At 36.9% G+C, this 27038-nt stretch overlaps 1 long non-coding RNA gene across 4 annotated transcripts in view; it reads right to left on the bottom strand.

Moving 5' to 3' along the window:
* Positions 1–453: 453 nt before the first annotated feature.
* Positions 454–27038, bottom strand: part of LOC106031782 (uncharacterized) — a 41226-nt gene continuing 14641 nt past the window's right edge. For 3 of the 4 annotated variants that reach the window (XR_010831689.1, XR_010831690.1, XR_010831691.1), the window contains 2 exons: positions 2039–2125; positions 454–1843 (listed from right to left, as the gene is read on the bottom strand). This is a non-coding gene — a long non-coding RNA (uncharacterized lncRNA). Of the gene's footprint in view, positions 1844–2038; positions 2483–27038 lie in introns of those variants that run through there. The other variant, XR_010831688.1, reaches the window with a different exon arrangement.

Raw genomic sequence — 27038 nt, 5'->3', positions numbered from 1 at the left:
CTTTTGGATTTCCATGTGGTGAAGAATATTTTAACTATTTTCCTCACTCCCATTTCAAGAAAGTCTCACAGTAAAGTGCTAAAAGTGGAAAATAACAAGAAATTAAAGTACATGAAAATCAATTCTTGAATGATTGCTTTATCAGAGACAAGGAAAAATACAACCAGCATAATTAATCATCTTATCTTTAAAGACTTTTAATTAATAGTTGCATATGTTCTTTCTGAATATAGGAAGAAAATATTAACAAGGCCCACAACATTCATATAGGACCTATACAGATGAATTTCACAAATTTCCAAGGAGTCACTCGTTCATATCCCCAACAATATAAGATGGTTTTGATGTTCCAAATATTAGTGGAAGAAAATACCTAATGAGTAATTTCTGAGAAGCCACAGATGACAAAAAGCATATTGCAGAAGGCTCAAAGTTTGATATGAAATATTTAGGTTTTGTTTTTTTTTTTTCTTTTCTTTGACTGATTGGATAGCTTCCACATGGATGAAATACATACTAAATTATTTACAGATAATTACATCGCTGTATTTTTGCTAAAATATTAAGATGCCATTGTCCCACAGGATAAATTGTGACAGACACTGGCACATCAGCTAATGAATAGCTGTGGGGTAGTGGGAAAAAAGAGCTACCACAAGACCCTGGAATTAGGAAACAGAATGTCTGTAAATAATCCACACTCAAAGAAAAATGTCACTTTTCTTCTCCCCCTCCCTCCTACTAATTACATATAGAACAAATGCTCAACATTTGGTAGATGTTGCTTGAAGGCAATTTTTTCTGGAAATAGTCTCAAGGCCTCCTCCACTCCCTTTTCATTATAGGAAAGTATGACGTAGAAATACTGAATAATAACCTTGAACCAAAAATATTTTCAAATACTCACAAGAGTGGGCAGCCATTTTGGAGAAAAGATATATCACTACAACAGAGGAATGCAGTTCTCATATCAGTTTTGTAATTATGGAGGAATGTTTTTTCACATCGCATTGTGAAACAATGAGAGGAACATTCCCAGGAAATATAGACAGATCATCACAGAATCAAACAGCAAGTCTACATTTTAAACAAATATTTAAACATTAAATGTGCTATAATTTGCCAAATCTCACCTTCCATTTCAATTAATAGAAATAAAACTATCTGGAATATTTATGCTGAAAAAAAAAGTACTTGAAAATTATTAAAAAGTAAAAATTAGCAAGACTCTCAAATATTATTATATTTTCGAGAAATAGAAGAAAAAATCCTTACGCCTAGCGTTATGGGATTGAATATAGTCCAAAGGTGTCCTGCAAAATAAGGTACCCACTTTCATAGGACACACCTGTGGTTCTTGAAAGGGTGAAATGTATATCATTTGTAAGAAAACACTCCTCATAACCTCAGGCTGTGATTCTGACAAACCATGTATTTTGTTGTTAATTAAAGGATTTGTATGGCCTCACCTTACAATTAGTGATAGGAATCTATCTTTAAGACACCAGACTGTGCCACGTATCTAACGTAACAGTCACCAGCATGTTTATAGCTCTAGTGAATTACAGTTCTTCGTTTTCTTGGCTGCATTAGGCAAAGTATTGCAAACAGGTCAAGAGAGGTGATCCTTCCACTGTACTCAGCATTGTTGAGGCCACACCTGGAGTGCTGTGTCCTGTTCTGGGCCCCTCAGTACAAGAGAGGCACAGACATGTTGGAGAGAATCCAATGTTGGGCCACAAAGATGATTAAGGAACTGGAGTACTTCTCCCATTAGGAAAGTCTGAGAGAGATGGAACTTTTCAGAGAAGAGAAGATTCAGGGAGGATCTCATCATAAATACCTGAAGGGAGGAAACAATGAAGATGGAGTCAGACTCTTTTCAGTGCCTAGTACCTAGTACCTAGGACCTAGGACCTAGGACCCAGGACCTAGGACCTAGGACCTAGGACCTAGGACCTAGTGCCAGGACAAGAGGCAATGGGCACCAACTGGAACACAAGAAGTTCCATCTAAACATCAGCATAGTCTTCCTTACTGTTCAGGTGATAGAACACTGGCACAAGTTGCCCAGAGAGGTTGTGGTGTCTCCCTTCTTGGAGGTCTTGGAGGTCTGGACATAGTCCTGGATAAATGTAAAAAGAAGCCTATAATTCCCCCTGGGAATCAAAGTATCAAAGTAAATTAGTTACATAACACCCACCTATTCCTTTGAAAACATCCCTCTTACTAAGATTTTTATAATAATGAGTTATACTAATGTGAACAGTGTTAATTATTGTTCTGAGTAGACTCATAAGTTTGGGCTGAACTGTATCACAACATAAAGTTAATACAAGTCACCATGGAAAAACAAAGAGAAAAAGTAAACAGGCAAAATATAGTAAAAATTCATACAACTTTCAAAATAATTCAAATGTTGTAAGGTGTTTCTTACAGAAGCAAATTTGAAGAGAGATACTGGTGCCTTTGCCACCCAACTCCCCCCCGCCCTCACCCCCCCCCCCCCCCCCCCCCCATTCAAAGGCAAGCAATATCTCTTTACATTTGTTTCTGTACATGAAAAGGTACTTTGACCTGGGTTTCATGATGTTTTATTTAGTTTTGGGACACAACCTGATGTGACACAATAAAATGTGATATGTCTGTCAATTTTACTAAAGCAGTGGGAATGAGTAAATATTCATGCAACTTGAATCTTTTTCTGTTATCTGTTCCTTCTGAATACACAGCTATTGGCATGTCCCTTCATGAGCAACACAAAAGAGCAGTTGATGTCCCATGGAGCACTGGGAAAAAATAAAAAATAAAAGTTTGGAAACAATTCTGCTCAAATTCAAAACTTAAGAATTTTTGGCCCTTGTCTAAGCTTGAAAGAATGACAACATAACTGTCTCCTCAGCTGACAATTGTGGTGCATCTCAGTGTTTTATGACTTCAGTTGAGCATAAAGCAGCCAGAACAGATTAGTTTTGAAGACAAAAAAGATTCTTGTCTGAGGAAAGAAAATGTTACAGAAACAGCAAGATATGCAACTAGAATAGTTTCTAATTACAGAGCCAAATTCACTGCCAGCTTTTGCAAGAAAGAGTTTTCCCAATAGTTGACAAGTAACTTCCTGGCAGCCTTTACCACAGCATTCTTAACACTGGCTAAAAAATGAATGATCCTCTACTTTAGTTAAAACTCCCAGAAAGGACAGCAGTTCAAGCGTCTTCTAGTCTCTTAAATTGATACTTTCCAAGCTTTGTCTCTGCTGTCAAAAAAGTGAGATTACACTATAATACATACATTAGCTACTTTGCTGTGAGTCCTCGGGGAGGCCAAACACTGCAGTTTTAAATGAGATAAACCAGCGGTGAGAAGTGTTGACATCAACTATATCACAAAGAAGATTGCAGACGTGTGACCTTCACTGTGAATTCCCGGTGAGATGACAATGGCCAGTTACCTTGTCACATCTCTACCAATTCCAACCTTGTGCTGCTGATGACACAGCACAGGTCACAGTCTGAGACAGGATGAGTTTTAAGCAAGACTGTCTGAGCCCTGGCAGACAGGGACTAAGGCTCATAAGAAGGAAGAAGCCAGGCTGGAGAGAGTAGCAAAGCAATAAACTAATGTGAGGGGAGAGCTATGCCCAGGCCTTGCTTCTCTCCCTCCTCTTTTCTGAGTCTGCCATTAACTCCTTGAAATATAGTTGATCCCACTGGTTGAGCACAGTCTAGTCTTTATATCACTTTTATGAGTAAGGTATAAAGATACGTACATAGTTTTCTTCCTGCTGTTTGTTTTCAGACTTTTAGCTAGCTCAAGCAATCTTTTAGAAGGAACATTTCTGAGATACGTTGAGAACTGGAAATTGATATCCTGTCTGAAAGTCTATTTGTACTTTTGAAGAATCTCCCTTCAGAACTGAGGAGATAGAGCAGGATTTTGCTACATTTTCACTGTTTTGAAAATGTGACTCAACATGTATATGCTCTATATCTTCTATGTCATCTTCTAACCTGGCAGCTTAGTAAAATGGTAAAAGTATTAAACACAGTCAACCTGTAAATTTCATTACCACAAATGTAGAGGAATATACCCTGAATTAACAAAAGGGAAAGAGAGGAGAGAATGCACAGGTAGAAGCATAATCAGGACTTGTTTCAAGTATGTACTAAAGTTCAGCCTGAGATTTACTTGTCAGCATCACCAATAAAAGGGATAATTAATGAAGCCTGCATTTAAGAGATAAAGGACACTGTTGAATTTTGTTAATTTTCTTGGAATAAGAAGCAATAGTAGAGTAACGAAATTGAAGTTTCTGCTAACTTTAAATTCTTTCCAGCTATTTCTCTTTTTGTATAAGAACAATTGCTTGAAAATATTAAAGACTGGGAACAAAAAGAACCAAAGATGACAGAACAGAGTGGTTACTCATTATTTATATAGTCATGAAGTCTGTTTCCACTTTGCAAGTTCAAGATAATTTCTCATACAAATAATATAATAAATCCACCATTTTGATTTCATTACAATCAATAAGGACCATATTCACTTCAACTAAGTGAAGAGACTCTGTCGAATCACATTTGTTTTGATCAGGTGGTATTTTAGAAGATTTTTGATACTGACCATTCTTTTGCAGTTAATAGTCTTTTCAAATTCATACATCACAAATAGTTTTTTTTCAAATTCATACATCACAGCTTTTGTGCTTGATGAACTCTCAGTTAATGTTCACCAAAACAGATAGATCATATTTTCCACATTGGCCCACAGTGTCAGCCTATCCTTGTGCTACACACACATTTCACACATTTTGTCTCAATTTTATACATTAGTTGATCATGGGAGTGTTTATGGTCTAAACTCAGCAAAACAGACTGTGCAAGAACAGCTTTTATGACAGAAATATGAGCATGAGCAGAGTACACAAACAGAGCACCCAGAACTCTTTTGTTCAGTACTGATCAAGTTGAAGAACCATCATCTGGATTTAAACATAACTGGAGAACCTCAAGGACACTTTTGAAGCAAAGACTGAGTTGGTTTCAAAGAAGCATAAAACAGTATGAAAATTTTTAACAGTAGAAAGAGAACTTTGAGGAGAAAAAACAGCACTGTTCACAGCCACCCCTCAGTGCCAAGATGAGCACTGTCCCCATGGGACACTGGCAGCAGTTGGCACCCAGCTAGGCATGACATGTGAGGATCCGCAACCAGGTGTGCCTGCACAACATACGGGATATTGGCTGGGAACAGAGAACAGGAGCACACTCATCTCTGAGAGCAGGGGTGTTGAAAGGAGGGTAAGGTGCCCAGCCTGGAGAGTGGGCCTGCTGGTAGCCCACACCACCAATGATGGAGAGAGGTGACAGGGAAGGTGATATGATGGCATTAGATGGTTGTTTAGAAGGTTTATAAGATTGCTTAGAAATTCGTAATGTTTATAAATGCCTTGTAAGTATGTTGCATTTTGATTTGTCTGTTGTACTGCTGATATTGAACCTGAATATGTAGTTCATTACCTGCTTGTTAATTACATGTCATTGATAAATCAATGGACCATTCTGATCAATATTAGTTTTAAACTGCATGAGCTGAGCAGTTTTTTTTCTGCAACAGCTGATTGCTTCCTGTCTGTTCCAAACAAGCAAGGCAATGCAGATGGTAACTTGTACTAAACAGAATACTGATATTTAAAATTTGATATTTAATATCTGAATATCCATTCATTATGAAAACCGTATAATTTTTTTTTTTACAAAAGTATTGTGACACTAAGCAGAGTAGCTTTATCATCATTGCTAAAGGACAAAAGTACAAGGAACTAATTAGGTTAGCAATTTTCTCAGAAGCTGTGAAAGATATAAATCCCATTCATAATCCCACATCAAATCCTAATCAGTGAACTATTCTGAAAGGCAGTAATTTACTATAGACCCGATACTTACTATCGTAAATACAATATTATTTTATTTATTTAAATTTATTTGAAATACAATAGTATTGTATTTACAATACAATAACATTATCAGTGAGATATGCTGCAAGTGAAAGATGTTTCTGCTTTGGGCTTTTTCCACCAACCAGTGTTCAAATCAACACTTATAGACTGTTATGATGACTTCCTCAGCCTTCTGAAAGATGAGGTTACCTTTTACTCCTTGCACATCCTACTTACACATGAAGCCATGATGACGTAAACTGCATGAACATACTGGGCATATTTTGGAATCATACTGTGCAGAAAACTGATTTTTTAATTAGTCAGACAGGTAAAAATCAATAATTCATCCTTTGGGTAGATTAGACACTTGTTTTTCTTTTTCCAATGAAAAAGTTTATTTTTTATCATTGTTAAATGTAAATAAAGAACTCAGATTCATAGAACCTTAGATGAAAATCAGGTTTTCTTCTTCTTGGTTTTCATACTTCAGAATGCTCTGTAAAACATAAATATTAAGTTAAAGTTGTATTATAATCTCTTACCTCTCTAATTTAGAGAAAAGAAATCAGATGAGTGTTGATCATTTCTCCAAGATATATAGGGGGTGGGACCTAGGTAGGTTTTGAACTCTTGCTAGTTATGTTTCTTCATCAGTAGGAAAACAGATCACTAGGAAAAAGATGTTCATTGATGGATCCTCTATTACACAAACTGATACATTGAGAGAATAGCTGCAAAACATTACCTTATACGGTTTGCAGATCCTCCATTGTGTTATTTGTATAGAACTTTCTTCATTTCTGTTGTAGATACTTTGAATAGCAGGTATCTCACTTGAAAGTATTGATGCAGTAATATTGCATTGTGATGAAAATATTTTTTTTCTCCAAACTTACATCTAAAGGGTTTCTTTGTAAATTGAAGTAAGAGGCCAATCATCATGCTTCAGAAAGTTTGTCATATCCTCTTAAATTTTATCAGAACTGAAAACTAAGTAAATCATGAACCTTAATTTCAAAGGCAATGGATTTAGAACTGCAATCTATGTTTCAGACCCTCTGCTCTCTGAGATTTTGCACTGTTTCTTTCAAAATCACCTGTGCAAGAAGAAAAATAAAAGTAATGAAGGATGTTAAGTGCATGAGGTATCAACACCCTTTTATAAAACCACATTTAGCAGAAAAAATAAATGAAATGAAGACACTGGAATGCTTAAGAAAATTCCCTCTCTATGCATCTACAGTTACATATTTGTTTAGCCAAATCTGCCACCATGTAAAGTCAGCAGAGTGTAAGCCTATTAAGAGAACTACTCACAATGTTCAAAAATGTAGCCTACCTGTATGTTTTTGGAAAATCAGAACACAAAGAGTCAGAGAAATTGAACAAATACAGGATAATTGAACTGGAAAAAAAAAAAAAAAAAAAAAAAAAAAAAAAAAGTTGTACAGCTCCAGTAAGTTGTGCAGTAAAATAAAATTTTGGAATATGCTGAACTCCAAACCTAGGGCACCAAAATTTATAAAGGATTGAAGAATAATGACTAATGAATTAGTCAAGGTCGCAAAGACATTTCCTCTGCCTGACATTTACTAATTGTTTGATCTTACACTGATACAATCCTGAAGTACTATATTAATTAATATACTTTAAAATACCAAAAATGTGACTTCATGAATGAGTTACATGTGAAAACTCGAAACTAAGATAGAAAATTCTTCAGATACTTGGTAGACATAATCATATGTCTAGTTGCACACATATAGTCAGAACAGAGAACAGAGGTATCCTGGTAGAGCAGTTCCAGGATTTGGAGTTTGTGGTGATTATGTAACTATGACCTCATACTGTGAAGTTGTAACTAAAGAGTTAACACAAGTGACTGGTAAATAAATAAGAAACTAGCTAGTAAGCAAATAGATGAGACTTTAATTCCATGTTTGGTGCTGATAAGATCAATATTGGAACGTCATATCCAGTCTTAACTTTCATGATTTTAAAAATATTGAAAAGCTGGGAGAGAATTCTGAAGAGCCTGAAAAGTATATGTGAGGGCTGAGAGACAACTTTACAGAAAAAAAAAAAAAAAAAAAAGTTGGTTCTCTTATCAAACAGATGCTTGAGAGTCTTTCTTGACTTAAAAAAAAAAAGAGTAGAAAGACGCACAAATATATCTCATGTCAGATAGATCAGATCAGATAAATTCAGATCAGATAAGTGAGCCCTTCTATATCAAGGGTAAACAAGATTCACCACTAAAATCACAAACAGCAGTAGATTTTCCACTTGTCAAAACTTTGAAAACAACTATTTTTCCTAAATTTCCTAAAATAAATTTATGATTCTTTATTTAAAAAATTTGTTTAGCTTTTTCAAAATAAAATGTTCTTTACTACTCTTTTCAAAGTTTTCTAAAAACTTGTGTCAATTTCAAAATAAAACCATTATCAAAACAAAACTGTTTTTTTCATTATTAAAATATTTAAACACATATTTTTGCTTTCCTAGATAATCTTCTATTTCCTCTATCTAGCTCTTACTTGCATAATTTTATAGAAATAAATTACTCTATCTAAATTTAGTAGTGGAGTAACTGCATGGATTCTCTGATTTGGACTACTTCAGATAAATAATTGCTTCTGTCAAATAAAGCACTCTGTTTATCCCTACTGCTTTAAAATCTGTGAATTTGTGTGCATATGTGTGTTGACTCTGACCACGACACAGAACATTTGATTGAAACAACAGGTCATGGATTTCTTTAAATATGGAAAGCAGGTGTTCTTTGCCAGAATACAAAGGGCTTCTTCTTATAATACTCTCAAATGCTCATGAAACATGGGTATGCCACGTCTTGTGGTATTGTAAACAACAACTTTCTTCCCTCCAAATTAATAAAACGTAACAAATTTAAGACCTTGTCAGCTTGATAACCCCACTGTTTTGTGTTTCTGCGTATATTCACTCAGATGTATGTGGAAATACAGATGCCTTTTTACAGTTTGGTTACCATCCCAGTGACCTTAGGATTGGCTTATGCAGGTTTAATCTAAGCTTTATTAATTGCTGTTTGGAAGAGGCAGGGATTTAAATAAAAGAGTGATTGCTGTTTTAACAGCAAAAGATAATCACTTGCTATTCACAGAAGTTAGAAGGATAATAGAGAAAACTTAATTTACCAAGACTTCTACATGTCTCTATATTTGCTCACACCACCACTAACTCCAAAAGAAGCCAAAGAATTTAAATATAACTATTAAAGAGTGCACTAGCATTAATTAAATTTGGAAATTAAGTTTATAAGTGCATGTTTAGGAAAACTAGACAGAAAGAAACTTAAAGATGGCAATGCTGATACACAGTCATCACACCTCCTCAGCAAAAGGATAAAATAATCTATTTTTGTGGGATTACAGCCCAAAAGTGTTTTGCATTAGCATTTTGCATTTCTTTAATGCAGGTCCTAATGAATTTAACTTCTCATGTCTTTCATTAAACTCAATATCCTTTCATGGACAAAAAGTGTAGCACAATTTATACGTCAAATGAAGAACCTAAATTATTAAAATCTAAAAAAAACTGTAAAGGTGTACCAAAATGCAACAAATATTACTACTACTCCAATTATAGAGATAATAATACAGTCTCAACACAAAACAATGTGATTAATGGTACTACAGTTAAAAGTTGTTAGACGTCAAAATCTCACATTATTTCCTCTCTTTTTGTGTGTGTTATTCTCATCCATCCACTGCTCTTCTTATCTTAAGATCAACAGATTATGTCAAGGGAAGAGGCTTGGAAAGTTGGCAGAACCCTGGGGTCTCCAGCAGGAGGGTGATATTAATGACAGAGACATGAGATGTTGCTACCAACAGCTTTCCCTTCCTCCTCACTCTTGTGTCCACTTGAGCACATACTTCTGGAGTTTTTTAATGCATTTTAGACCTTGCTCTTTTTTTTAACATCATGTTACAGCCAACTTTTGCATATGGTGCATCGTAAATGTTAGATAATTATTCTTCTACTTTTTTGTTACTCAAAAATGGTTTTGTCCACCTACTAAGTTGGTATTACTTTCAGTAACTGACCTCATGCATATTCATAGAGCCTCTGTTATCAGCCTGTGCCTACAGCTACAAAGCCCCTGCTCTCAACCCAAGCCTGCAGTCATTTATGCAGCATCATAGTTATACTGGAGAAATAATTCACTCTTACAGAGCATAATTAGTTGTTATGACTACTAGCATCAAAAATATTAATGATTGGATTTACTCCACATGTTTAAAGAAAGATAAGTAGAACTAAAACAAACTAGATGACATCCACTTCATTATTAAGCCATTTTGTTACAACTAAAAAAGTTAAAACAAATTCCAATCAAGCCAAAATAGTCCAGGAAAAGCAAGCATGACAGCCACAGGCCTGCTGTTCACTTAACACAGAGCCAGTGGTCTGATAGCAGCAACATATTCTCTGCATTTCTGGACTACAAGGATACTCTTTTTATTACTTTTCCTGCAGAAAGCGGATTTGTTACAAGAATTCAAGGGCATTTTTTTGTGCATCCTCTGTACCTGAATGTCTGAATTTGATATCTAGATCAACAAACCTCAGTCCTCTTTTTGCTGGCTTCTGGTGCAGACACACTATATATTGTGAGCATTCCACGGAATAGGCCAGAAAAAATGGTTCTCCAAATACTCTACTGTGGAGCACTGTCTCCTGGGAACTAGCAGAAAGGCACTGCTTTAAATATTTATGAAGTGAACTTGTAAGAGTATTTGGAAAGTGCATGCCATCAATTCAGTCTTGCTTAGGTAAAGATCTGGGCAGAATGTCCTGCAACTAACAGGGCTTTTCCATTACTAACAACATTTTCAAGTGATGACAAGAGAAACTTGCAAAATCAGAAATTCAATAACCTCCTCCATATGTCTGAACAGAAAAGAACTAGAACCAGAAGGAAATTAAAATTCATAGTGTTTCCTATCTTTACTTCAATATTTGCAACCAGCAAAAAAAAGCATTACAAAACAGGGTACAAAACTTTTCCTACAGACTGTTCTTGACATCTACAAAGTTTACATGAAACTGTGCAGGATGAGCCAAAAGACTGCAGATCGGTAACTTTGAGGCAGATGCTACCTTAAATATGGCAGCCATGCATTACCATATTGAGCCTTTTTGCAGAAATCTCTACATGCAGAGGGTTCATTAAGGCCAAATGTTGGAATGAATATAGGTCTATAGAAAAAAAAATGTAGCAAGGTTTGTGGAGAAGGCTGGAGCTATCAGTCAGGGTGATGTATGTGATGCTAGACAGATAAGGTACAAATCATGAAAGGATAATTGATTTCTTGATAGCACAAAAACACTTAGCTGTAGCCTTTTAATACAGTGCCAAATGAAGAATGAATTAGAGTTAGTAAGGACAGGAACTTATCCCTTTTCTCTAAAAAATCCCTTTTCTTTTTTTGTCTATTCAAAACCATGAGGTTGTTTATTAAAAAAAATGTAGAAAATAAATATCACTGACACAATCAAAAACTTTTATTTGATCTAAGCATCACGCAAATATTCCATTTAAACAATTCTCAAGCTGCTAATAATATCTCATTAAAACGATGCTCCAAAAGTTGAGTCTGCTGGGGATTAAGATGCAGTTGGATTGTCTAATCACATTTTTTCTGTCTGTTTGACAAGGCTTTATAAAAGATTTTGTAGCATTCATGAAGCAGGAAAACAAGTTTCTGTACTTGACATTAAACAGATGTCATTGTTTTGTAACAGCACAAGAAGTTCAAGGTAAATCTTTCACTGTGAACACTTGATAAGGTTGATAAAAAAAAAAAAAAAAACTTAGTCTATCTAAGAAGTTTAGGCAATATTTTCAAAACATTCAATATTTTCAGAATTCTTCATTTTTGCTTACCTGTCTTGGAAGCAATCAATTCTCTGAATTTCCTTAACTGAGAATTCTGGAAAGTAATTAAATTTAAACTAAAATGAAGCAAAACTATTTCCTTTGCAAAAAATGTCAGTAAAGCAAAGCACATGCATTTCCATTGGGGTTTCACTTTGTTCCTCTCACATTTTATCCTTATTCTGAATTTCTGGGGCCCACTTCTGATCTACAGTATTCAGCTATGTTGGTATGAATATGTCCTAACTTATTACAAATCTAACAGAACTGTACCAGTTCGGATACAGCTCAAAGTGAGCCTCAGATAAAGACCCAATTGATGTAAAATATTGGTTATTCATGAGAAAATTGACTATTTTAAAATAGTTTAAGCTTGGCATGTATTTTTATTCTAAACTGAAATTCCCCCAAAAAGCCAGTCTTTTCCAACTGAGTCACAAGGGAATTACAGAGGACACAAGTTTTAATATAACAGGCTCTTCTTTCCTTCTTTTTTCCTTTTCTTCTATTTGGTAAGTGCTTACAGGGGGCAATAGGAGTTAAAGTTCCTTCACACATCTCATAAATCACAGGTGAACTAAAGAGAGCACAGTTCTATTACACAAGCTGAAGAAAGCATTCAATGTCTGTCGCCTTTAATATAAGACATCACAGAAGTCCTTCAAAAATCAGTATATTCTCAGACTGACAATTGGCTGAAACAGTACTTAAAATCAGAAAGAAATGCTTTATTTCACAGTAGAGGGGACATGAATTCTAACAGCTTGAACTTTTAACTACTTCCTTTTAATAACCTTCACCACTATTCTCCAGTCATTTTTTGAATGAGCTGAGAAAAAAAAAAATGCCAGCCTCAGCACTTAAATTAAAGCTGTGGTTTAAGAACTGTTTTCCTTCAACCCTGAAATACAGTCTACCTAATTATTGTCATCACTGTGCTTTTTCCTTTAAAAGGAAATAGTGACCCTTCCTGTAGCTGACACCGAAAGAGCTTGGCTGCCCACAGTGGCAGCTTTGCAGCATGTACCGTTCAAAGAAGCACAAGTTAGAATTCACTGAGAGGGGAAAAAAAAAAGTACAAAATTAACCATGAAAAGCATATATCTGCCCCAAGTCTTGGCAATGCTGTATTCAAACTGTGGTGTGGGAGACCCAGCAACAGGTGATGGAAGCTAACCTTGGTCCCCAACAGTAGCTGGTTTATAATAGGGGTGATGCCCTCAATCTCTGAGGAACGGATTTGTGTGGCATCACTCACAAGCACTCTTCAGGAGCAAGTGTGCAGTACTACTCTGGTCCTGAAGAAAACTAAAAACTCCTGCAAAGGTAAGATGAGCTTGAACAATCCAGTTAAATGAATGTAAGAATAAGAAGCAGGATTAAATATGGGAGGGTGCCAGTTCGATGCAGGGGTCAGGAAATGGTCTGCCCTTCTTCAGAGCTGACTGATGCTGGGGAAATCCATTAAATGCTTGATGTTTTGATTAGAAACTTGTCCAGATACCTCTTGCAATTTCCACCACCACCACCCCCAAATTACTACAACATCACTGTCGGGAAAAAAAAATAAGGAAACAGCAATACTTGCAAATGTGCATTCTGTTCTCTGTTTCATTTCATATAATGTTGTCTATGCTCTGCTGGAGGCTTTTTCTAAATCAAGTTCACAGAGGAGAAAAACATGGATATTAATTTGGCTCCAGCAGTTCTCACATCTTTTTTCTTCCAAAACAGAGATGTTTTAAGCAAACCATTAGAGGAAAAGATCTTTTTGTGCTGGACCAATAGCCCTGAATGTTCAATTTTTGAGGTGACTACTTTTCACATTGTGGTGAACTCTTAGCCATTGGGGTATCTGCAGAAAATAAATACAAAAATCTAATGGTGAGAATATTCACAGACTTAGTAAAATTTTATGAAATAGTTATCCAGACATAAATTCAAAAATTTTAAAGGGGAAACTGATTCTAGTAATTTTATTTATTCCACAAAGTACTTGTGGATTTGTATTTTTCAAAAAAAATTGGACAAACAGGTAATAATGTCATGATTGCATGACACAGCACTTTGGAAGTGTCCCTTAAGATATTCTTACCCACATTTTTTGTTGTTTTTACAACAGATTGGTACTTTTGTTCACACCCTGACCCATAAATATCTGTGCAGTCACAGATATGCAGAAGTGATATTCCACAGTATGGGTACAGGAATGAGCTGCAGGATGTGGCAGAACATGACCTTAAGCAAACATGAGTGCTGTAGGTTTTGTATTACAAAGTCTCCCCCCCCCAAAAAAAAAAGTCATGAAGCCTAGGAAACAATTTAAAATACAGAACAGTTCCTTCAGCTGATGTAAATCACTGTAGCCTGAGACTACCCAAGGATTTCAATTTATTTTGCCCCAGATTTTAAGCTAATAGAGCTTATTCCAATATACAAACTGAAAGAGCTTATACTGAGCTTATTCTGATAGAGCTGAATTCTGACAGAGGCTGAGAAAACACCACTGGACTGAGATCTCAAGTATTTCTCATCACAGAATCACAGAATTGTTGAGTTTGGATGGGGCCTCTGGAGTTTATCTGGTCCAACCACCCTGCTCAAGCAGAAACATCTAAAGCAAGTTGCCCAGGGCCATGTCCAGATGGCTTTTGAAAAATATCCAAGTACGGAGACTCGACAACCTCTCTCAGCAACCTGTTCCAGTGCTCCCTTACCCACACAATAAAGTGCTTCCTGATGTTTAGACAGAAGACTGATTCAGTCAACTTACAGTGCATGGTCAAATATTTAACATATAGAAACACCTAGAAGTTATAACACTCTAAAAACAATTCTCCTATTTCTTTTTTTTTTTTTTAATTTGCATTTAAACCCAGAAGTCCTTCTTTGCCATTTTGATGACCGTATAGAATCATAGAATGGTTTGGTTTGGAAGGGACCTTAAAGATCATCTAATTCCAACCCACTTGCCATAGGCAGGATCACCTCCCACTAGACCAGGTTGCTCAAAGCCCCATCCAACCTGGCCATAAACACTTCCGGGGATGGGGAATCCACAACTTCTCTAGGCAACATGTTCCAGTGCCCCACCACCTTCTGAGTAAAGAATTTCTTCCAAATATCTAATCTAAATCTTCCCCTTTTAGTTTAAAACCATTACACCTTGTCCTATCACTATGCTTCCTGACAAAGTGTCCCTTCCCAGCTTTCCTGTAGGCCCTCTCTACATACTGGAAAGCCAGTATAAGATCTCCCCAGATGCTTCTCTTCTCCAGGCTGAACAACCTCAACTCCTCAGCCTGTCTTCACAGGAGAGGTGCCCCAGCCCTCTGATCATCTTCATGGCCCTTCTCTGGATTCATTCTAACAGCTCCATGTCCTTCTTAGACTGGAGGCCCAAGAGTGCAAAGTACTCCAGGTGAGGTCTCACAAGAGCAGAGTAGAGGTGAAGAATCACGTCCCTCGACCTGCTGGCCATACTTCTTTTGATGCAACCCAGGATACAGTTGGCTTTCTGGGCTGCAAGCATACAATGCAGTCTCACGTTGATCTTCTGATCCACCAACACCCCCAGGTCCTTCTCCTCAGGGCTGTTCTCAATCCATTCTCCACTCAGCCTGTATTTGTGCTTAGGATTGCCCCAGCCCAGATGTAGGACCTTGTATTTGGCTTTGTTGAACTTCTTGAGGTTCACATGTCTTTCAAGCCTGTCCAGGTCCCTCTGGATGGCATCCCTTCCCTCCAGTGTGTCGACAGCGCCACACAGCTTGGTGTCATCAGCAGACATGCTGTGGGTGCATTCAATGCCACTCTCCATGTGTACTGGGTCTGGCTGGAATGGAGTTAACTTTCCCTTGTAGAGGCCCATATAGTGCTGCGCTCTGCACTTGTAGCTAGAACAGCCCTGATATTAAACCAAGGGTTGGTCTATTGGTGAACAATATTGGCACATCAAGATCCCCTCCCAAACCCCCAGAGCCAGTAGGCTAGGGGTAGGGAAGAAGTAGGGAGGGTACATCACCAGGGCAGCTGACATAAACCAACAAAAGGGATATTCCATACCATATTATGTCATACTCAGCAATAAAAGGTGGGAAAGGGGAAGGAGGAGGAGGAGGGTTTTTGTTATGAAAATATCTGTCCTCCTAAACTGCTACACATATCAAGACCTTGTGTCCCAGGACCTGGCTGAACATCGCTTGTTGATGGGAAGGAGAGATATTTTTTTCTCTCTCTCTGTGTTTTTGCGTGCTCTTTGCTTGTTGTTTTTTTGGTTTGGTTTGGTTTGGTTTTTCCCCTCTTCCTTTTCCCTCTAATTAAATTATCCTTATCTCAACCTGTGAACCTTTTGTGTTTTTTTTTCTTCTCATCATACTTTCTTCTCCCCCTCTACTTCTGAGGAGGGGGACTGAGAGAGCAATTGTGATGGAGTGTAGCTGCCTAACAAGGTAAAACCGCCACTCCATGTCACTGACAGAGATGTTAAACAGCACCAGTCCCAGTACTGACCCCTGAGGAACATGACTCATTACTGATCTCCACTTGGGCATCAAGCCATTAACCACAAAATTTTGAGTGCAACCATCTCAAAATTTTAGGGTACTGAGAGAACTGGCGGAGGAGCTGGCCGAGCCGCTTTCCATCATTTATCGGCAGTCCTGGCTATCGGGGGAGGTCCCGGTTGACTGGCGGCTAGCCAATGTGACGCCCATCTATAAGAAGGGCCGGAGGGCAGACCCGGGGAACTATAGGCCTGTCAGTTTGACCTCAGTGCCGGGGAAGCTCATGGAGCAGATTATCTTGAGGGTCATCACGCGGCACTTGCAGGGCAAGCAGGCGATCAGGCCCAGTCAGCATGGGTTTATGAAAGGCAGGTCCTGCTTGACGAACCTGATCTCCTTCTATGACCAAGTGACGCGCTTGGTGGATGAGGGAAAGGCTGTGGACGTGGTCTACCTTGACCTCAGTAAGGCTTTTGACACCGTTCCCCACAACATTCTCTTCGAGAAACTGGCTGCTCGGGGCTTGGACTGGCGTACGCTTCGCTGGGTTAGAAACTGGCTGGATGGCCGGGCCCAGAGAGTTGTGGTGAATGGAGTCAAATCTGGTTGGAGGCCGGTCACTAGTGGAGTCCCCCAGGGCTCGGTACTGGGGCCGGTCCTCTTTAATATCTTTATTGATGATCTGGATGAGGGCGTCCAGTGCACCCTCAGTAAGTTTGCAGATGACACCAAGCTAAGTGCGTGTGTCGATCTGCTCGAGGGCAGGAAGGCTCTGCAGGAGGATCTGGATAGGCTGGAGCGATGGGCTGAGGTCAACTGCATGAAGTTCAACAAGGCCAAGTGCCGGGTCCTGCACCTGGGCTGCAACAACCCCAAGCAGAGCTACAGGCTGGGAGATGAGTGGCTGGAAAGCTGCCTGGCCGAGAAGGACCTGGGAGTATTGGTGGATAGTCGGCTGAATATGAGCCAGCAGTGTGCTCAGGTGGCCAAGAAGGCCAACGGCATCCTGGCCTGTATAAGAAGCAGTGTGGCCAGCAGGTCGAGGGAAGTGATTGTGCCCCTGTACTCGGCTCTGGTGAGGCCGCACCTCGAGTACTGTGTTCAGTTTTGGGCCCCTCGCTACAGGAAGGACATGGACGTGCTCGAGCAAGTCCAGAGAAGGGCGACCAAGCTGGTGAGGGGTCTGGAGAACAAGTCTTACGAGGAGCGGCTGAGGGAGCTGGGCTTGTTCAGCCTGGAGAAGAGGAGGCTCAGGGGCGACCTCATCGCTCTCTACAGTTACCTGAAAGGAGGCTGTAGAGAGGTGGGGGTTGGTCTATTCTCCCACGTGCCTAGTGACAGGACGAGGGGGAATGGGCTAAAGTTGCGACAGGGGAGTTTTAGGTTGGATGTTAGGAAGTACTTCTTTACCGAAAGGGTTATTAAGCATTGGAACGGGCTGCCCAGGGAGGTGGTGGAGTCACCATCCCTGGAGGTCTTTAAAAGACGTTTAGATGTAGAGCTTAGGGATATGGTTTAGTGGAGTACTTAGTGTTAGGTCGGAGGTTGGACTCGATGATCTTGAGGTCTCTTCCAACCTAGAGAAATCTGTGAATCTGTGAATCTGTGAATCTATCCAGTTCCTTACCCACTGAGTCCTCCATCTGGCAAATCCATGTCTTTCCAATTTAGAGATAAGGATATCATGCGGGACAGTGTCAAATGCTTTGCACAAATCCAGGTAGATGATGCCAGTTGCTCTTCACCTATCCACCAATGCTGTAACCCCATCATAGAAGGCCACCAGATTTGACAGGCCCGATTTGCCCTTAGTGAAGCCATGTTGGCTGTCACCAATCATCTCCTTATTTTCCATGTGCCTTAGCACAGTTTCCAGGAGGATCTAATCCACGATCTTGCCAGGCACAGAAGTGAAACTGACTAGCATGTTGTTCCCTGTGTCTTCCTTTTTCCCTTTTTAAAAATAGGGGTTATGTTCCCTCTTGGAGTCAGTAGGAACTTCACTGGACTGCCAAGACTTCTCAAATATGATGGATAGCAGCTTAGAAACTACATCCACCCCTTCCCTCAGGACCCATGGATGTATAAACCAAGAATAGCTCCATTACTAACTACAGTTTAAAACCTATGTCAAAATAAGGCTCAAAGATGACCTGTTTAATCCATATCTTTTTCTCTTTTTTCTTATTTCACCTAGAATTTAATGTGTATTCACAATATTTTTAAAATTTAATATAAGATTTTCTTTAAAAACAAAAATCACAAGATAGCAAAAGCTCTATTCAGCTCTTGTCTTGTTTTCAATCTCAGAACCCCTAAACCATTTTTCACTATCATCGTTGGTTATGCTTGCTTTACTTCAGGGCAGGTTTTAATTAAATACTCACAATATTTGCTGTAAAAACATTCCATAATTTCTGTGGTGGCTAAAATAAGATCATAGTCATCCAACCTGTACTTCAGTGAAATGTTTAATTATCTCTCTACAAAACAGGCGAAATCATAAAACATACCTTCTAAAGGAGATAACAAGCTTTAATTCAGGATGTTTACAACCAAGGGGAATCATATTAACTGCAGATGTTAATTTACCATAACAAGACAGGTCTACTGCTAACTACTCCTTCTTTTAAAAAGAAAAACATTTGAAATAATTATTTTAACTGCAGGTGTTGGTAATGGCTCAGCAGGAACAAAAGTATCATTTAAAACCCATCCTGTCTTTCGGCTGTGTTTACAACCACAGCTTTATTCATTCTAACAATAGACAAAACATTACTAAAAGCAGCTTGTTTACCCACTTGTCAACAGCAGAAATGCATCATTTTGGGGCCATGGTCCTGCAGTATGTTTGTTGTTCTGACTCAAAAGCCTGTCAACTGTTCTGATTGAAATTATCATAGCCAAAACCTAAGGGCAGAGAATATTTTTCCCCCTTTTCTAGCTCATTATATTATCCACTCACTTACACTATGCTCTGAAACTAAAAATTGTCAATGTTAGTCCATGGATTTTTACTTTAGGATTTGGTTTTAGTTTCATTCTGGTTAACATGAAAATGACTTTGGTAGTCTCATGGAACACTATCTGTAACCCAACAATAACTGGGAACCCAGAATATTATTTATATTCCTCATCCTTCAATGCAAGGTCTGCCACAAATCTATTATTTATATGCCTATCCTCAGCTGCACAGCATTTTAAAGTATTTTTTCACATAAGTTATAAATGTCAGAAAGTATTGTCTAAATTTTGAAGACTTCTATTGTTAGGCAAGATTCATCGTTAACTTTATTTGACTTTTACTAGATATGATATTAATTTGCTTGATACCTGTAAGCATTCAAATTTCATGCATGTTTGTTTGGACTTTTGCAGGTGAATAGCATAATATCAATCTTAATAAGAATATTAAATAGCAACAACAATAGAATTAGAAATAATACATTGGCACATTAATTCTTCCTCACAGGTTTCTACATAAAATTTATTTCAATTTAGAAAATCAAAATTGGACTTATCATTGAAGTTAACTTTTTATATCCTTAAGCCAGCATTTGAAGACCAAGCCATGTCTTTTCCGTTTCACACCTCATAATCAACAATATAAAATTTGCACTTAATAAGAAAATGCAAAAGTAAAACAAATCTACAGTTTATTCTTCCACAGATATATTGGTCTACAGTGAGTACAGTACTAATGGTATGAAGTTGTCAGTAAACCTAGGAGATATAAGCTGGCAAACAAGTGTTAAGAAATTACATTACTGAGCTTTTAAATACATATACATATTATGAAGAAAAAAAATCTAAACCATTTTAGAAATGTGATGGTTTGTATTTCTGCACAATCAAGAAAACACAAACCCAGCACAAACCTTGTCTCATTCTCTTTGCATTTTACACTACCTAAAATCTGATTTTGATCTTTATCCCTTCTATGCTATAATTCTGTTCTTTATTAAGAAATACATGGAAGTAGAAGTAATTTCCAATCCTGGCAGAACAAAATTCACATTAAAATGAATGTGATATATTCTACATTGGGTGCACTTTTGGATGATTATTCTCACAGCTTATTGAAGTGACTCAAAGAGAAATTAATCAGTTACTAACAGTGCTATGGTAGTTGAATCAATGATTTTGCTTGCTCTTCAGGATGTCAAATTTAAACAGAATAAATAAAGATTGTTGGAGTCCACTGTATTCTGCAGTCCCTGTGGAACCTCTTGTTCTCTCCTTCTCTCATCGTTATTGAAAAACAGGGATAATTTCTGCACTGTTTTTACACAGTGTGGGACATTCATCCCCTCCTTCAATAGTCCTGGGTGTGCCATTCTGTTTGCCTAATTCAACTCATTGATCGCTTTGGGAAAAAGTGGAATGATTCAGTAATCAGAATCTCTACTACCTCCTGCTAACCTGGATGCATTCCTAAACAGTTCTCATTATGGACTTCAATCACATCTTGCATTCCCAGAGATGATACCCTAGTCTCTTAACAGGTGGACACATCTGTTCTGCTCTGACAAACTCAACTTATGGTGACTGTGTTTTGAAATACTTGCACAATTTATTCCAAATACTGTGCACATCTGTTCAGATCTAATATTAACTTGAAATTATGGCTTAGTTAAATAAAAAAAAGACATTTGTATATTATTCAGTAGTTGCACAAATATACATGCTTAGAATATTGTAAGAGACCTTCATGTTTTCTGACCATTAGTTTTGTTATAGCAACTGAGGTCACCATCTTCCTTATTTTGAGAAACTAGTAAATACAGATTGCAATGATACCTGAAAAATAACCACCTGCCAACAAACAGAAAAATCATTCAACATATGAGGAAGTTCTTATTGTAAACAGAATAGCTAGTATGCTTGAACACTGTGACAGCAAGAAAATAAAAAAGGAGAGAAGGAGGGAAGAAAAAGGGAGGGAGGGAGGGAAGGAGGGCGTAATAAAACAATGAATTATCCTATATATTCTAATATTTTCTGAAATCATAGAAGTATATGGTATGTAAATAAACATGTCTTCATAAAGAAGCAAAGGATGGACAAGAGACTAGAGAGTATGAAGGGTCAGAGTGTACCTATCATGGTCTCCAGAGAAAACAGACTTTTTTCTAGGAATACTTTCAGAGAAAGATCTGCATTGTTGTTGTTCTTTATAATAATTAGGGAGGACTTAACATTATAGCAATCATTTGGTAATTTCATACGTTTTCCCATTTTAAAATATCCTCTGAGAATAGTGTGAAAAGTCTGTGAAAACTCACATCTGTGGGCTTTATTTGGGCTTTTTATTTTTTTTATATTTTTTTGGCTTTTTTTGTTGTTTGGGCTTTCACTTGCTATTTGAAGTTTTGAAGCATGAGCATGAGTCTGATTCACCAAGACAGCTCATACAGGTCAATTATTACTTTGGAGATCAGATGGAATTAAATCTAGATAGAATTAAATAAGAATTTAGGTTTGTGCTATACCAACCTGCCATTTTATGTGCACAAATAAAGAAATGAAAACCTAAGAAATATCACTTTTGTTGTTGTTCTGCTCTGGAGGCAGTTAAAATCCCAGGGCACTTAAGATTTCAGCAATAAAATTCTGTATTTGCCCAAGACTGCCTTCATTTTCAAAAGGTTGGGTGTCTGCTATTTAAATTCTATTCAACTCTGCAAACTAAACATTTCTCTATTTCTCTCACTTAAGAGAGACTCATCTAAAACAAGTCTAGTAGATCGCATCTGGCATAAAATACCCTATAACACTACTATTATATTACTATATAATTATAGTTCCATAGAACATTTGTATAAATACAATGTTATCTGTAACAGATAAACATTTTGCAATGAAGAAAAGTAACAAGTATGAATCAATGTCTCTTTATTCCAGCTGCAATGGCTCCTGCCTGGAAAGAACTACATTCAGGTACTGACCTGTGCTTCAGTGGATATATAAACATTGTCTGATTGCATAACATGAAACAGACATAACCTTTTCTCCATAAGTTGAGTGGTCTCAACTTGATGTTACAAATTCATGTTAATAGTTGCTTTTGCTCTTTCTAATTATTCATGAAAGAAGAAACTGCTCCAACAGAAAAGCCCTCAAAGGTAATCTCGTGATGAGTGCACCAAAAGTATGAGTTTGATTCCTGCCACAGTAAGAGAGACTTCGTGCTATATTTCTCATCTTTCAAGTGTTGTATTGCCTAGGAGGCAGGCAGGCAGAATTACCAATGCACTGAAGAGGCTGGTATCACTCTCCTTTATGAAAAATAAATAGTCACTTACCTACCTTTGAGAGCCACAGCTCAGAATGGTGGATTTCAGATCAAAGGAGTAAGCTTGAAATCTCATTATGTCTAGAAAGAGCTCTCTAGATTATGTCTAGAAAGAGGCTGCCCACTCTGCAGCCATTTCCTAATTACTGTTCTCAGCAAACTGGCCTTTCTGCTAGGCAACTCATCAAGCCATATATCTTATAGGGAGTCAGATACCTCATTGAGATAGATGCATATTAGAAAGGTGCTAAAAAAATTCAGAGTTAACAAAGAGATCTTGAAGTCCTATTGGCAAGAGCCATTTTCAATCAGTTTGTCAATGATGAAGTTCTCTAATTGAGTTAACATTCTTATCTTTGAAGCATGTCAGAATCTATGCATATAAATCTCATATATCCCTAGATTTAAATAATTATTCCCTTTCTAAAAATCAGTGTTAGAAAATAAACGAGTTTTGAACAGTATCAGAGCCTTCTTATGAAGCTTAGGTCCAATTTTACTTACAATTCTGAACTACTGAACTTTTGTATGTTCAGATTCATTGAAATTCAAACCATACTCGTGGACCCACAATAGCCTCACTTTAAAAGCACATTCATTCAAATGTGAAGTTTTTACATTCTTCAGTGACATATGAATTACATTTGGTACAAAATTCTCAAGGTCTTCCTAATCTAGTTCAGAAAGTGAACCATCTAGAAAACATTCCACACACACGCACACACACAAAAAAAAAAAAAAAATGGAACTTTCTGAAGAAGTTTTAGAACTTCTTCATTATTACCTACAGAAGAAAAATAACACTTTTTGAACAATTATTATTCATGGACCAAAAACTAACTCTTATCAAAGTCAATATCCAGAAAGGAAGGATTTTATTTATGGTATAGTAGAGCAATTCTGAGTGCACTCTCAAATTCTGAGAAAAGATATGAAGAAGAAATCCAGGTAAACTTTCTTTTTTACTTACCTTTTACTTTTTTTTTTTTTTTTAAGGTAAGCAGAAATCTGGGGGTTTGAGAAGAAAAAAATGTGAGGTTGATGGGTCTCATCTCTTTTTTAATAGATTTGAGAACCTTTGCTTAGTGTTTTGTTTTGTTTTTTCCAAAATGATTGAGTTTCCTCAACAAGTTTTGGTATTCAGAATATTTCAGCCCTCCAAATCTGAAACCTACTTGGAAGGGCTCGAACAAGTTCATTTCCTGTAGATCTGCAGAAGTTGTCTAATGATTCCTTCCCATAACTAGTCAGAAAAATAGCTTAAAATCATCTACAGAATTATCTTCAGGCCACCTGGACTTTCATCTGCTACTGGAGTTCATCCATTACGCTATCTACTTTAAAGACCGATATTTCAAAATTGTATTTTTTTAATGAAAAATAGAGGCAAAATGACATCCGCCTAATCATGGCCAGGCCACTCTATTAGCACAAGAAATCCTAGAAAGTTGTCTGGCTTGATCAGTTGGCTCCAGGTGGCTGCAAAGGTGTGTTTGACTTCACATTCAGATGGTTTCATGTGCCAGTGCAAGGATCACCATCCTATATTCAAATAGCCCTTTCCTTCTTTGTTTTAATTTTGGCTGATTTAAACCTCAAAATTAAAATTTTGTGCATTTATATACACATAATATAAGGAAACTGACAAAACATTTTATAATTTATTATGCATTGCATGAAGAAAATACACCCTTTAAAAAGCAAGGCTTTTTAAAAACTAAATTTCACAAAAACAACATTCTGAAGAAGGAACTGACAACAAAAAAAACTAAAATCACTAAAAAAAAACTACGAATCAAGCACTTTTCCTTTTCCTTGTAAGTTTAAAATCTGTATATAAAGAATGCTCTATTACAAGTGAAAATGAAATCTGACAGAAGGATTGTTTCCCAAAGTCACAATCTCATTTCCCCCCACAAACACTTTTCACTTAGAAAGACAGAAAAATGCATATTAATAATTATGACTTGAGAGAGTTAGAAGAGTATTCACATATTCTAGATTTGTCCTGGATGTCTGTCAGTATGTCAGGTGATATGAGTCAACCTCTACAATGATTATAATGAGAAGGTACTTGAGAAAAGAAACCTTAGCATATACTTGACTTTACTTTTTTAGTACATCGAGTAAGTCATTTATATATATATGTACATACGTAATTATACACATTTACATACAATAAACTAAAAAATATATTTCATCCCTGATTTTTTTGACTAGGTGGAAACAATTTTAATATGCAATAATATTTTCAAAAGGGCCCTGATTTCCAACGTCCCATTATTACTTTGCAAATCAAATAAAGAAATCAGGTTCTAGACAAGGATTTCATCTTCCATGAAAAGTATCTCCTATTAAGGTTTTAAGACATCACTTAAAATTATAACAGAAAATCCAGTGCATATTCACTATCACAGACCATTATTTGAGTGAGAGAAAGCATTCCCATCTAATTCACATCTTTAATTTTCTGAAAATTTTAGAAATCTCAAACTGTTCCTTCACAACGATAGCATAATTTGTTCACATATAAAAGAAAGAAGATTCTTTTGGATTTCATAAATTGATCTGAAGTTTTGTCCCTATATTATCCATCTGTATGTATTTTTTCCAATATAAATTTGTTTACTCTTCCCGTCCAAATCATGCCAAAGATCAGAAGGTGTGTGTCCATACATAAGATATAAAAGAAGAAATGCAACTAATATTAAACTGACATCCAGTTTATACTAAAAAAAAAAAAAAAAAAAAAAAAAAAAACTTTTATCTGATGATGAAATAAAATTGGACTAATAATACACTGGTATTTTTTGCATCAGTGGGATCCCTCAGCAGCAGTGAAAGGAAGCAGGCACTATTGTCTAACTTCAGTTATATTAAAGAAGGAAGAAGACAGATTATTTAGAATGGATCCATAATGCTGGAATTAAAATGGGAAAAGTTAAGTTCTCACTTTAAGGAACAACTTTCTGAATATGAGATTTTTTTCCTTTTTTTTTTTTTTTTTAATGTGCCATACCCTACCAACAGAAATTAATCTTTATCCCATGAAACACTCTGGCCAAAATTGCTACTGACTCTCATTGACCGATGTTGAAGATGAGATTTTAAAGATGTTCAGTAGTACAGTTCTCGGATTTGATCAGAAGGCTCATTATCTCATTTTTTCTTAGACTAGAGTTGTTCTTGGTACTTATTCTATGAATCACTTTTGGTAAGAATGAGGTTCACAGTGGGGACAAGCACCCTCATTTGTAGGTGCTTGCTTTAACTCAGACTGAAGATTAGTCAGTATAATAATGACTTTGACTTTTCAGTAGAATACTACTTTCTGATTGAGAATTCCCATATATTTGTCTTCTACCCATCTGGGAACTAGAAGACAAGTGAGCAGTAGTGTAAGGGTTAGCTAGCCATTTGTTACTCGAACACATCTTCAGACCTTAGATCTCAAACACTGCAGGGAATAACCTTGGATCAGCAGAAACCTAAAGTGGCTCATTGTGCTGTGTCTTTTCTATCTTTACTGTCTCAGAATCTTGGAAACTATTTGCTAATTTAATTTGTTGTGATTAATACATTGTTCCAGTGTTTCCTGCTGTTATAGTCTGCAGGAGAATTTAGTTATAATGATGGCTAAACTCAACAGCAAATTTTAACAACAGGAATTATAGCACCATTATGCAGAAATGTCTAGCAAATTATGCAATTGTATCTACGACAATATAAATCTCAGATATATTAAAACTCTCTTTGTTTCTTTGAAGCTGCTAGCCTGGGTGCCAGCCAAAATGTAAAATTCACAAAGGCAATTTATTTTATTATTTTATCCTATGGGCTTTTCTGAAGACTGTTAGCTGAAGCTCTAGGTCTTTATTAGCTCTGTTGATAAAAAAAAAAAAAATGTATTTGCTTACACAAACTGCATGCACATTGCAGGTTATAAGTAACATCCTAAATATGACTCAGATGTCTCAGAAATGTACTGCTAAGCATACATTCCAAAGCAATTTATAAGTGCATAAAATGTAAGGTTAGCAAATCTGAGGACATTTACAAAATGAGCAAAAGAAGTAGTAAATACTTATCAGGCATTGAATGAATATCAGGCATGAAAGGCACTTACCAAAAGGTACAAACAAAGGTATTTTTGCTCTAACAAACTTTTATGAGAAATGCACATGACTGCAAAAGGGTAAGAAAAGAGTACGTGACTGTAATATGAGTACACTGCAAACACTTTATAGTGTTCTAAATAATTTGCTAGGCATGTGACGCACGTTGCAAATAACAAGAGACAAACTTCAAAAGCTTTTCCAGCCTTCCACATGCAAACCAACCAAGTCCTTAATCAACTTCCTTCTCTCCGTT

The sequence above is a fragment of the Anser cygnoides genome, chromosome 5 (assembly GCF_040182565.1).
Source record: "Anser cygnoides isolate HZ-2024a breed goose chromosome 5, Taihu_goose_T2T_genome, whole genome shotgun sequence".
Classification (NCBI taxonomy): Eukaryota; Metazoa; Chordata; class Aves; order Anseriformes; family Anatidae; genus Anser; species Anser cygnoides.
This window is presented reverse-complemented; position numbering and strand designations above follow the sequence as displayed.